The sequence below is a fragment of the Erpetoichthys calabaricus genome, chromosome 12, assembly GCF_900747795.2.
Source record: "Erpetoichthys calabaricus chromosome 12, fErpCal1.3, whole genome shotgun sequence".
NCBI lineage: Eukaryota > Metazoa > Chordata > Cladistia > Polypteriformes > Polypteridae > Erpetoichthys > Erpetoichthys calabaricus.
Window position 1 is genome coordinate 25,515,292 of NC_041405.2, and position 14,787 is coordinate 25,530,078.

A 14,787-nucleotide genomic window follows, 5' to 3' on the forward strand; every position below is an offset into this window, starting at 1 on the left:
GGTCAGATGGTCAGGAGGACAGAAAAAACAATAATAACAACAATTACTTCAGTTAGGCTGGAGAAGAAAACAAAATCTGCTGGGGTTCTGAAGGCCAAAAAGACCACCCAGCCCCCACTGAGCATTCTACCTAAAATAAATGTTCCTAAATCAGTCCTTCACATGATAGGATTGTGATGATACTGGTCTCATGAGCAGCTGGGACACCCACCTTCAATCCATCAACACAGGGGGCTACATGGTGCCTTGATCAGGTAGTAGTGGCACAGATCGCCACCACAAAAGAACTGGAAAAGACAGCAGAGAATAGTAGAGATCAGTGTGGATCCCTGAAGAATATGATAATTCTATGCCCATATCAGGAATACAACTAAAATATGGCTAAGAAAAAGTCACATATAATGAGTTTTTAGCAGTTTTTTAAAATGATCCACAGTACTAGCCTGGCCTGGCCAATTTCAGTGCAGTATTCCAGATTGTGGGTGCATAACAGCAAAAGGCCGTCTCACCACTTCTTTTAACTTTAGCTCTTGGAATTGTAAGCAGACCTTCATTTGAAGATCAGAAGTTACAACTTGGAGTGTAAGGTGAAAGACATTCTGAAATATAAGATAGAGCAAGATTATTTAAGGCATTGTAAACCATTAGTATTTTAAAGTCAATTCTAAATGACACGGGTAACCAATGCAACAACGCTAAGACTGGTGAGATGTGCTCAGATTTTCTTTTTTTAGTTAAGGTTCTGGGTGCTTGATTTTGCACTAACTGTAACCGATTGATGTCTTTCTTACGTAATCCTGCAAGGAGTGAATTACAGTTATCTAGTCAACTAAAAACTAAAGAGTGAACTAATTTTTCAGTATCTTGTAAAGTTATAAGAGATGTAGCTTTTGCTATATTTCATAAGTGAAAAAATGAAGACCTAGTAATCTGATCTATATGTGGTTTAATGTTCAGGTCAGAGTCAAAAATTACCCCTAAGTTCCTTGACTTCCTTGCCTAAAGGATCACATTTATTTCTAATACCCTTGCTTTATCCATGTTTGCCAATCACTAAAATTTCTGTTTTCTCATTATTTAGTTTGAGAAAGTTACTACTCATCCATTTGGAAATATAAGTCAGACACAGGATCAGAGAGCCAAGAGCGTCAGGGTCATCAGGCGCTATCGATAAATCCACTGCACGTCAGCATTGTGCTCTGTGGAATAAATTTGCGGGCACCGTCCACTGGGTGTCAATCACTCTTCATTATTATCTAAATCTTGCAAGGGGTAACCCTTACATGAGCGCAAGCACCTCATAAGCAAGTGTTACAAAGGAGGGACTCTATTTATACACTTCATTGACTAGATCACAATTCCAAGGAATTCATTACATAATCACAAAATGTTTAGCACGATTGGTTACATCCACTTGCTAATGGGAACATGACAAAACATTGATCTGATTGGCAGTCCCGTTAACTTAGGAGTACGTGACTTTTTTTAGATGGACATGCACGTCTATTTTCGTTCTCAATGCTTTGCGTGACCATATGTTTCTTTCTTAGTTTGTCAACAGGAAACGTACCCTGAGCATAACAACAGAGCAACCAACACACTCTAAAAGATTTTTTTTCTTATACCTAGGCTTGCTTTTCCTTTTTTGCTATAAAGTTAAAATGCCATTTCTCAATAATTCAAACCTTTATCATAGTGAATATCAAAATAACACCATCAGCCTTTAAGCATAAGCTCAGAAGAATAGGAGACTCAGCACAGACCCAGAAAATCATGAACCTGGGTTCTTTTTAACAGTGCACCTCTACCAGGGTTCAAATTCAACTCCTACTCCTTTACACCGTTACATCTTTTATGCACCCATTTTGGACAAACAGCACATTGAGTTAAGTTTATCCCAATGCCGTTAGCACACAAACCGTGAATCTGCTGCTTCCACACCTCCTGCCCCTTCACCTCTAGCCATCATCATAGTCACCAAAGAATGCATAAATATAAGAAATAGTTTTCCTAGAAACATAAGGGAACTTCAATTTGACTTTGAATATGTTAGGTGAACAGGAATTGACTGGTCTGGAGTTTTCTCTTGTTAATATCTTTTCTACCTTGACCCACAAAAACTGTAGCAGACAGGAGTAGGGTTTAATAATATCAGCCGCAAGATGGAAATTAGATCATGTAAATGGCAGTACTATCTTAAGGTTGATTTCATTTTCCAAGACTGAATAGGAATTAATTATTTAAGCAGTTTTTTTGTTCTTATGTATTTTTTATTTATCATCTTTTAATTTTTGCACTCACTGTCCTTCTTTTCCTCACAGCAAGAACTTCCAATGACAGGCCTGGAAAATAAAAATGTCCTTGTAGAATGTTACATATTAAAAATAGATGTTATTTTTAATGATGCAAAGAAGAAACAAGGTGCTAGGACGGAAGAGAAGCTTTTGTTGTGGTGACTATTATGTAGCCTGCCTGAGGAGTCTTTCAATATCTTTAGATTGAACACAAGAATAACAGAATCTGAAGAACGATATCTAAAAAATAAACGTTTTAGCGCGGATGAGATTGAAAGAGTGTCTGTAAAAAACGGTCAATACAGAGTTATATGTGACGAATCGATAGATAGATAGATACATACTGTAAGAAGAAACTTGATATATGGATGGAAAGAAGTGAAGCTGTTCATAATAAAATTCTATTTGATGCAAGTAAAGTGTAATTTTATTGTAAGCCAGTGAAATAATGATACATATGGCAAGACAAATTAACATTTAGAGATATCTCAAAATGAATTTTATGATATCTGGAAATGCATTTTAGATATCTCAAATTGAATTATAGATATCTAAAAATACATCTATTTTAAGATATCGAAAAAGAATTGTATGATATCTCAAACAGATTTCAAGATATCTTGAAGTGATATGCTGTACATTTTCAGATATCTGAAATACATTTCAAGATATCTTAAATGCAATTTGAGATATCTTGAAATATGTTCATGTGCATTTATTATTATTTTGAGATATCTCAAATACATTTCAAGATATCTTAAAATACATCTGCAGGCATTTTGAGATATCTGAAATACATTTTCAGATATCTTAAAATAGCTTTCTGCACATTTCAAGATATCTCAAATACATTTTCAGATATCTTAAAATAACTTCCTGCGTATTTCAAGATATCTCAAATACATTTTAAGATATCTTAAAATCACTTCCTGTAAAATTTCTTATACTTTCAATGGAACTTCCTGCCTATTTTAAGATATCTCGAAATGCATTTAAGATATCTCGAAATGCACAGGAAGTGATTTTAAGATATCTTGAAATGTATTAGAGATATCTTGAAATACGCAGGAAGTTATTTTAAAATATCTTGAAATGTATTTGAGATATCTTGAAATGTGCAGGATGTTATTTTAAGATATCTGAAAATGCATTTCAGATATCTCAAAATTAATTTGGGATATCCTAAAATGAGAAGGAAGTTATTTTAAGATATCTCGAAATATAATTTAGATATCTTAAAAAGCATTTAAGATATCTTGAAATTCATTGTTGTTTCAGATATCTGAAATACATTTTTAGATATCTAAAATTAATTTCATGATATCTTAAAATGGGTCTCTGCTCTGTTTCAGATATCTAACAATGTATTTCAAGATATCTAAAATTGTATTTCAAGATATCTAAAATGCATTTTAAGATATCTTTAAAAGGACACTCAATTATTTCAAGATATCTCAATAGCACTTTCAGATATCTACAATACAATTTAAGATATCTCAAATACATTTCCAGATATCTCAAAACAGCTTCCTGTCCATTTTCAGATATCTCAAATACATTTTCAGATATCTCAACATCACTTCCTGCTCATTTCAAGATATCTCAAATACATTTTAAGATATCTTATAATAAACAAGAAGTCCCATTGAAATAATAGGCAGTTTTACAGGAAATGATTTTGAGATATCTTGAAATGCATTTAAGATATCTTAAAATGCATGAAAGGTCAATTTAAGATATCTGAAAATTCATTTGAGATATCTTGAAATACAGACACAATTATTTTGAGATATCTGAAACTGTATTTGAGATATCTTGAAATGCATTTGAGATATCCGGAAATGTATTGCAGATATCTTAAAATGTAAAGGAAAGTATTTTAAGATATCTCAAAGCGAGTTTCAGATATCTTAAAAAGTAAATTACATTTTAAGATATCCAAAATTCATTTTGAGATATCTCTAAATGTTAATTTGGCTTGCCATAGATACATCTACACTACTATGTTTTCAATGGTGTTTTTAACTGAAAATGATCTCCATCTGCACTAGCATTTTCACAATATTTACAAAAGTATCTCTGTCTACACTAAAACAACAACATTTATTTATATAGCAGATTGTCATACAAATGGTGTAGCTCAAAGTGCAAAACGGCCAAAAATGCATCTGATGTAAGTGTTGGCCTACATGGAACATGCACACATTAGCGGTAACAGAAAGAGGAAGTGTCCTCCTTGAAGAGACTGGCCATGGGATTACTGCAAAACTATAGCAAATGGTATATTGTCTACCTTTTGTGTATACAGTATATTATAGGTGCCCCAAAGGACAGATGGGCGTCCTGCTTAAGATGGAAGAGGATTCCTTACCTGGCATGGTTAACCGGGGACAATAACCGGCCAGGACACCTTATTATTCCTGTCCTGATCGGGATGCTCAAAGACTGCAGAAACCAGTAGGGGAGCAATTCATCCCCCACCATTCTACGTGGCAGTGCTTCTCATATAGAGTCTCAGTCTGGACACCCGCCGGGCTACATGGGAGTTGGAATCTGGAAGTGCAGCTCTGTAGGGATCCCTGAGGGACAATAGAGAAAGCTGCAGGTGGAGGACCTCCTTAGTTTGTGTATAACCTGGAAGTACTTAACAACAGGCCACGTGATGTCATCGGAAGTGGGTTCACTTTAAAGGGCTCGGGGAGTCAGAGTCGGGAGGCAGTGGTTGAAACTCAAAGGAGGTGGTGAAGAAGGAAGAAATGTTTTGATTTATCATTTATTATATTACTAGGGGGTTCGTCCCCTGCTCGCCTTCACTCGCCAACCCCCCTGGCCTGCGCTATGCGCCAGCCACTTCCATTCACGTTGTGAAGAGGGGGACTGAACGCACCCCAAGGAGATGTGCTAACTACTCCGAAACCCCTTCTTAAACGGTGACACAATGGGAAACAAATACAGTTTTTTTTTTACCTCCTCTTTGCTCAATCAGCTGCTGGATTGCTGCTGCTACCGTGCCATGTGATCTACATCTCGCGCGGCACTTCAAACATTTAAAAGCCTGTACAGCAGCTGTCTTTGTCATCTACTCTTTGTCTTTTATTTCCGGCCCCGGGCGTGGTTAAATCTCTTGGCACAAAGTCTCATCTCGCAGGGTGTGAGTTCTTGATATTTTAGTTTATAATTATAACAACATCTCATTAAAGTTTGATAAATTCTGAAAATAATGCTACCAAACATATATATGTAGGTTTTAAAATAAAGCATGACAAAAAACGTCACATAAAATCGTTGTGAAAAATCGTTGCACTTTTAGGCTTAGGATTTTATATATATAGAGTAGATTGTGGCTTTTGATTGGGAAACGATTGAGCAAGAGCCTGAGAGAAGAATAAAAAATCATTTATTTTGTTCTATTTACGTGTGTTGTATTGCTGAATCTGTGGTTTGGGGCTCTCTGGCGCCCTCTTGTGGTCACAATTTACAGTTTTCAAACTGTACTAAATACAATTTAGATGCATATAGGTAAGCAAACACAACAAGTGCCATGGAAAGTAACTCCTCCGTGTCTGCTGTGCTGGAATATGGTCTTCCTCCAATAAGGGAGTTGTTGTAAAGAGCAGGATCCAGTCAAGAAAGGGACATGTAATAAGCACCAACCAATCAGAGCATGATTACCACCTGTGTTTTAATAGCTGAATGTTTCCACCCGTCCACGGTGAAACACTAACCACAAATGTATGGCTCTGGAGAGCGTTTCAACAGTCTTTGGTGTTAAAGACAATGAGGTAGTTTGCACAAAAGGTTAAAATGGAGATTAAATGAAGAAAATGGAGGCTGCCTTTTATAGGAGCTCTCTTCCTCCCTCTCTTCACTTTTTGGGACAACTTTCTTTTTTTAAGATTATTAACCAGTTTATTTAATTATTAACGATAATGCTAAGATGTGGCTTCTGGCTTGCTACTGTTAATCTTAAATTAATTTTTAATCGCAACCGCAGACCCGAGTGGTCAGCCCATATCAACTGCTTTTTGGATGAGCTAGGAACTTGAAAGTTATTACAGCATGAATGAACAGGCTCATAAAAATCTAATGGCCACCTATTAAATATCTATAACATGAAAGAGTTTAGGAAACTCTGAGCACATAGGGGTGGAAAGGACTCAGAACTGGCCGGTCTCCATAAACATGAAATATTCGATCGCTTTTAAATAAGTCATTAAATAAGCATTTTTACATGTTATGGTGAGTCATGGACTGTTCCTGGTACTGTGGCATTTGTTTATTGCGAAGAACACAACTTAAACATATTATATATGCTATTTAATACAGGACAGTTTTCACCTGACGTGATCAGACAAGGGTGAGGGTCTGGAGACTTATGGAGGAGATGGGAGCACATTTTAATTAAAGTCGATAAGTGTGATCCAGACTTTGAACAACTGACTAGATTTGTGCATGTTACTGTCTAGCAGTGGTTACACCATCATGACGATATTTATTTTTAAACTCGGCAAGAGAACGATAAGTAATTGTGAACCATTGTCTAATGGCCTGTTCCTTTTTTTGGACACAACAAGCTGGATCTGCTTAATTCAAATGTTAACTCCTTCAAATGAACATCTGGAGAGGTCTGACCATCTTACTGCCATCTATAGCCCTGTTATTGACAGCAACACTTCTCCAGTATGAAAGCTAGAAGTTCATATGTTTTGGGGGGTTGTTGTTTTACTATTTATATATTATTTTTATATTTCTCTTCTATCCTGCTTACTATACTAAAATTGAAATAAATCTGTCTGTCTGTCTGTCTGTCTGTCTGTCTGTCTGTCTGTCTTCACAAGGAAGAGCTGTCAGACTTGACGCATAGGCCCTAAGTCCTGTTCAAAACAAGACAAAGTCTTCTTCATCAAGAGGGTACTGAGGCTCGGAAGCAGTGGCCGGAGCAGAGGGAGTCTGGGGGAAGAGAGACAGAAGAGTGAGACGACAGAATGGCCATGGCACGATCTTTTAAATGTTCAAAGTCCCTCGTGAGAAGCTCGTTGTGCGGCAAGCCAGCAAGCCTGCAGCTGATCCTGTAAAGAGGAGGAGTAAGAGTGTGTTTTCGTAGGGCGGCCACGTCCCCCCACAGCAGCGGGCACACTATCTATCTATCTATCTATCTATCTATCTATCTATCTATCTATCTATCTATCTATCTATCTATCTATCTATCTATCTATCTATCTATCTATCTATCTATCTATCTATCTATCTATCTGTCTGTCTGTCTGTCTGTCTTCACAAGGAAGAGCTGTCAAACTTGACACATAGGCCCTGAGTCTTGTTCAAAAGAACACAAAGTCTTCTTCATCAAGGGAGTACAGCGGCTCAGAAGCAGTGGTCAGAGCAGAGGGAGTCTGGGGGAAGAGAGACAGAAGAGTGAGACAACAGAATGGCCACGGTACGGTCTTTTAAATGTTCAAAGTCCCTTGTGAGGAGCTCGTTGTGCGGCAAGCCAGCAAGCCTGCAGCTGATCCTGCAAAGAGGAGGAGGAAGAGTGTGTTTCCCATTGAAAAACTATTCATGAGGGGGTTTCTAAAGGGTGGCCACGTCCCCCCACAGCAGTGGTCGCACTATCTATCTATCTATCTATCTATCTATCTATCTATCTATCTATCTATCTATCTATCTATCTATCTATCTATCTATCTATCTATCTATCTAATTAATGAGATCCTTAATATTTTATTATTTATTTTTATATTTATACACTATAAACCATAAACTATATGATTTTAGATTAATCTGATTTAGTAAAGAGATGTGATAAGTTTCTTGTTACATTTTTTCCCAAAATATTTAGAGTTTCAATAAATTGATCAGGGGCAATTGTATGGTAATGCATACCTGAACATAACCAGTTAAATGGAGTAGCATTTAAAATTAAAATACATCCTGGAAAAGATACAAAGAAACCACATTTTGATATACATTTGTGGAAATCTACAATACTGACATCAATGTCAAATACATCGAAAATAAAAATAACATTGTTTTCAACCTAAGCATCTAAAAAACTTGCTTAATTTGGTGAAATGTTATGTGGCAAACACAGTTTTGCTGCCCTTAGTTCTTCAGCATAAAAATCTGACAGTTTCTGAGGAGTTTCTTACATTCAGAGTCACACCTAAGAAGAAAATTAAGGCCATCATATTTAAAGACTGTTCTTGGAATATGGGTCCAAATTGACTCATTATGCAACAAAGTCTTCTTGACTCACTAAACTACTAACTACAGCTTAAATTCTGTAGAATGAGTTTGAGTGTTTGCCAGGAAAGTACTAAGTTAACAGTTAAAAAACAAACAAACTGTCAAGCATTAAAGTCATTAGCAATAAAATAAAAATGTAGTAGTAAATAAATAAAAATGTAGTAGTGTGGATATAGCCTCAACAACATAAGGCAGTTTGCAATGAATTGATCTACAGTATGATTTTGGTGGGTTTGGTTCTGCCCATCGTTTGCCCTCAGCCCCTTCAAACTGTACCAGTTGCTGGGTAGCTTAATATCCTGAGATCATGTGATGGAAGTGGCTAAGGGAATAAAAGGGTAGCTGGGCTCTTTCTCTTCAGTCTATCATCGTGATCACTGCCATTTAAAAACCTTTAGTTAGTTCTTTCAAATGTTGTGTATTCTGACCTTTGTGCCAGTCTTTTATATTCTGCCCTTTTCTAATATTTCTACTGCTTGTGTCTTTTCTTGCTGATGTTTTTGTCCCACTGCCTGTTTTTGACCTTAGATTTGGATCAGAGAGTAAAAAATACATTTTCTTTTTTTTTCTTTCTTTTTTTTATTCTTACCTGCTTGTTATGCAGCTCAGTCATCTTCTGTTTGTCTGGATCTGCATCCACACTTTGACTCAAACTGCCTTCCAAGCATGACGAGGCATCGAGCGACTCTCCCTTTTTGTGGAAGCCAATGTCAAGAGGCTGCCGTGTAAGGCTGACTGCCTCCGAAGGCACAACCAGGCAGCACGCAGCCGGTTACCTTGTTTTGACAGACCTCAAAGATGGGGTTAGGAACCTTACTTCATAATAGAATAAAATATTAAAAACTACTGCAAAAGAGCATCCCTGCTGAGTAGTGCAAACATAGGATTAGACAAAATGTGAGAAAAAGACAAAGAACCTTTTACTTCTTGGACAGATACCAAGTAGGTGATTGGGTTGAGTAGTTCTTGTACCTCACAAAGCAGATCCACATATTTCCTCCACTTTCTGAAACTTTGCTCCTTTTAGCCCTTAGTCAAAACTCTCATGTTGTCACTGCGGTTGACCCCATGTGAATATGTTAGGGGCTTTAGTTCTTTTCTGGTTCTATTAGGACAATTCATAATTAAATTAATTGGTTGTGATAAAGATTGGATGGATGGATGGATGGATGGATGGATGGATGGATGGATGGATGGATGGATGGATGGAAAGTGTCAAACACATGTGCCTAAGAACATCTTCATGGATCTACCAAGGTGAAGACAACAGGACCCGAGAGTAGACTGATGTGATTGCTGATCCCTTCTCCTGTTGTATCCATAGAGTGAAGACAAACCAGAAGACATCTGACATCACTTTCTCCTCCGACTTGGAAGTCCCATCCTTTCCACCTTATAAGTAGATGTAAGACCAGAAGTCAGAGTTCATCATGAAATCCACAACCGAAGGAGACAGAACTCCAGCGTCAGAAGCAATTACTCCATAGGAGAGTTTTATCTCAGACCAAGACAGCCTTGACTATCTCCGTGTTTTGCTTCTATTTTGCAGCAATTGAACCGGAGTTATCATGAAGGTCCCTTGGACTCCATTCTGTTCTTTCATCATGTTGTAATGGATATAAACAACTCACACTCTGTTATCACTCTATTTTAATGTACTCATGCACTGTTGTGGGTCTCACCCTAGAGATTTATTTATATTTTCTACTGTTATACATCAACCTGAATTTGTGTGTTTTATTATTATTATTATTTTTTGTTTTCAGTTATTATTTGCCATATTTTCATGTATTTTCTATTATGTTCGCATTAATGTACTGTCACCTTAAAGTGGCATCCGTTCCACTTGCTCTTTGAGTTTTACCCCAAGAGGCAGGCCGGCTGTGACATGACCACTCCTGAGACGTCTCGATGGGCTATTTAATCCCGTAAAATGGGAGCTCAGGAGCTGTGCGTTCAGTCTGGCAGGAGTTTATAGTGAGTAGTGCTTTTTATTGGATTGATTAGTTTTTTTCAGATTATTTTTCAACTGTTTATTGGATTCTGCACTTGGATTTCTGTTTTGGGATTTGTTCACCTTAAGATTGCCTTTCCATTCCATTTTTTGAGCTTTGTTAGGCTGCTGTAGTTTGAGGTGAACCAGACTGGGCGAGCCTGGCTAGTGAGGGTCCTGGCCTGCTTTAGTAGCCCCACACCTTCTTGTCAGGTTTGAGTCTCCATTTTACAACCTTGTAAAAAATGTTATACTTTAGCTTTCTTTCGCTTAACTGCTTTGTAATTGTCAATACTTTTTTTGAGTTCTTTTTGTTAATTTAATCACGTTTCTCCATTTTTCAGCTAATTATATTCTTAAGTAATTATTTGCATTTAATGGAGAAGCTAGCTTACAGGCCTTGGCTGCTTTAGTTAACCTCACTGTAGCACCTGGGGTCTACTTCAGGACATTTCTGCCACTGCATCAGTACAGTGACCTTAGCAGAGTGTTAGCGTCTCTCCTTTTTCTTGGTAGTTGTAACAGTCTGTTGACCCCTTTGTTTTAAATTAGTGTTTTTCTTTTCTTCTCTATTTTGATTTCTTGGTTTGTTATTACAATTTTATTTTTTGATTTTGGTTCTTACGATTCTCTGATTTTTTTTTTACCTTGTATTTTTTGTTTTTTTGATTGATTAATTTTTGGCTAACTTGATAAACATATTTGGTGTTTTGGAATTTTCGATTGTTTTGTATTTTAAATATTTCATTTTTTCAGTTTCTTAATCACAGTGACTCCCGATAGACCTGACGGGTGGGAACCAAACCTGGACCACTAATGGATATAGGACACCAGTTCAAGTCAGGTATCAGCAAGTTAGGGAAGGGGAACTGGTGTGGGCTCCTATCATTAAGGAAGAGCTAATAGACTCTTTCAGGTGGAGGATGGACTGAAAATCAACTCAGAAACTGTTTCTGGAAGATACTTCAAGCAATGATAAAAGAAGAAATCAGTAGCATTCAAGATAGCTGTGATCGTCATGCAGGACAATGTTCCATCCCATAGATCAATGGGAGACAATTTAAGGGCTCAGGTGATGATAATTCTCCACCAATCCTGGGGTGGTGCTGTGTGATAACGCTCTCACTTTTTATCTCTCTGCACACCGGAAGACTGATGGCTCTCCTCCAATGACGTTACTTCCTTTGTCTGTCCATCTGGTCCCATCTCTTCATACCTGACAGCCTTATCATGTTAAGAACTGCCATCATTGAGAGTCAGAATCTGACTTTGGTCTAAGAAGACTCGTTTTGCATTTTTATTATTTCGGATTCAGCTGTATAATACATGGGGTTGACCGCAGGGTGCCCTAAAATATTCTCATCATCTCATGTTTATGTTACACCAGCAGAGACCACAAAGATGACCAAATCGTAACCTGGTATTCTTCTTCACCTGACTTATTGAGAACCTGAGGGCCGTTCTAAAATGTGAGATTTACAGCAAGGGAAGACAATACCCCTCTAGGAACAGCAGTTGGGAGTCTGTGGTTGCTGCTTCAGCGAAAGTTCACTGTGAACTGATTAAAAAACTGACAGACTCAATGAAGGGGAAACTCATAGCAGTTATTGAAAGGAAGGGTGGCTACATTGGTAACTGAATGTTTGTGAAAGACCAAAAATGTTATTTGTTATTTGTCATATGTCTTTTTTTGTTACCTATTTGTTACACTTACTGCAAAACTTGGGAGTAAACAAGCAAATTAGAAAAAAATTATATGTAACGTAGTTCCCTAATGTGATATAGCGGGACCACAGCGCGCGGCTTAAAGAAGGGGTGTGGTAGTGTGGCCAGAGTGATTCTCAGATGCTGCGTGAGGCGGGCATTTCCTCTCCTATGTGCACAGGTGAGGAATCATCTGCTTCCGTAATTGATGCCGGGAGCTGCTAATCGCCACACCTGAGCCACGTCCCCATTATATATAGTAGGAACATGAGTGCAGAGGAGGGAGAAAGAGGAAAAAAAAAACAGAGGAGAACGGAGGTTAAGGGAGAAGGCAGCTGGACGGGAGGATGCCAGGGCATGAATGAGTGGGCAGGTGACGGAGAGCCAGCCCGCTATAAGGACTGGCAGCTGAGCAGTAAGCCCTTGCGGGGTGTTTGGCCAGCACCCGGGGCAGTCGGTAGTGGTCGCTCCTGCTGAGGGTTAGTGAGGAGCAAGAGTGACCGGAAGGAGAATGGCTTGCCGCGGAAGACACCGGGAGTCAGGAGGTTTGGGAGGTCAATGCCCCAGCATGAGTGCCCTGGTCGCTGGGGAACCCAAGTCTCAGTCTGGGGATAGCAGAACGAAGCCAGGGATCAGGAAGCCACCAGACCAGAAGGCAGAGAAGGTCACCTGCAGGTAGGGTGACTCTCCTGGTGCATAGCCTGGATGGGAGAAGCAGGGAAGTCACCAGTAGAAAGAAGGCACCAGGCTTTGCTTTAAAAGACTGCTTCCAGCCATTGTTTTTAACCTTGTTTTTATGGATTTATTTATGGGATTTTAACCTCCACCCTTTCACTGGTTTTATTAGATTATTTATTTATTTGAAGCACTGCACTATTTATTTGAACACTTTATCTGGACTGTTCTTAAATAAAAGCACTTTGCACATTTTTGCACCATCCCCTTGCTTCGTTGTGTCCTCACTGATCAGCTCATCCTAAAAAGGTAGTGGAAGCATGGAGCGAGAACCCGCATCGTCACACCTAATAACAGAACACAAAAATAGTTGACTAATAATTGCACCCACTTATATTTTCCAAAGAAAGACAAACTTCACTTTTTCCCCTGTTAAACATTTAGATGTTAAACATTCAGAGGTAGATGTGCTATTCCCTATGGAGGATGCAGAGATATTACTCCACATATCAATGTCAAAAAACATAAACAGTGTCAAAAACAGTAAGTGTGCCAGGTAGGAGAGGACTTGAAGCAGACACAATTTATTCAAGCATGTCATTCAGTAGGATAGATAGATAGATAGATAGATAGATAGATAGATAGATAGATAGATAGATAGATAGATAGATAGATAGATAGATAGATAGATAGATAGATAGATAGATAGATAGATATTAATTTTAGTGTAGTAGGCAGGATAAGATATATAAATTATACCAAAATATAAAAGTACACCATAGCAAAAAGCAAACAAGTCAACTAAATAAACAGTGATAAATCCTCAGGCTATTTGGCATGGTGCCTATCACACTCGTCCACCTACTAGTGCCTCTAAACCCTGCTTTCTTTGTGTCTTTCATCTCAGCAGTTAGGCTCCTCTTCCTATTGCCAGCTAATTCTTAGTCTGTCATTCACCTGATTCCAAGTTCAAGTGACTATTGTGAGAGGGGATTTCTGACACCCTGGCCTAATCCTAATAGACAGCACTGTATTTGGCTTTTCAGAGAAACTGAAGAAAGAAAGAAAGAAAGAAAGAAAGAAAGAAAGAAAGAAAGAAAGAAAGAAAGAAAGAAAGAAAGAAAGATTATTATATTATGACATTAAGAAACCCCTCTCAAATACACACCAGAATGGCCAAAAAAGAAAAACAAACCAAAATAATAACTAAAAAGACTGAAAACATCTGACATGGCAATCCCAGTCTCAGTTACACATTATGCAGGCATATTGCTTTTGATATAAAGAAGCTCCCACAGCATTTCTTAACACACTATTACTGAATGATTTGTTGGCTGAAAGTTCTCAGTGTTGTTGTGTCAGAGAGAGGATGTGCAGCATTGTTCATAGTGGCACCTCAGTTTTGTTTTAATTCTCTGCTTCACTACCACCTTCAGGGGGTCCAGAATGCATCCCATAACTGAGTTAACCTTTTTTTTAGCTTGTTGATTTGGTGAACTTCACTTGAATTGATGTTATTATCAGCCCAGCACACCACAGCGTTGACAATGGCACTGGCCATCACAGAGTTGTAGCACAAGTAAAGCACGCCACTACTCACATTAAAAGAGTGCAGTCTACTGAGTCCTCTCCCCCTTTTCTTATATAGTTGTTGTGTTTGAGACCAGTCCAGCCTGTCATTAATGTGGACCTCCAATTACCTGTAGCAACTCACTACCTCCACATCCATTCCCTAAACAGTGACCAGATCTAGAGAGTCTTTGCTGCAGCAAAAGATAATAACCACTTCCTTGGTTTTTGCTGATGCTACATTGCAAGCAATTCTTTCTGCACCAAGAAACAAAGTTCTCCCCCTGACTTCTATCTTCTGCCTCA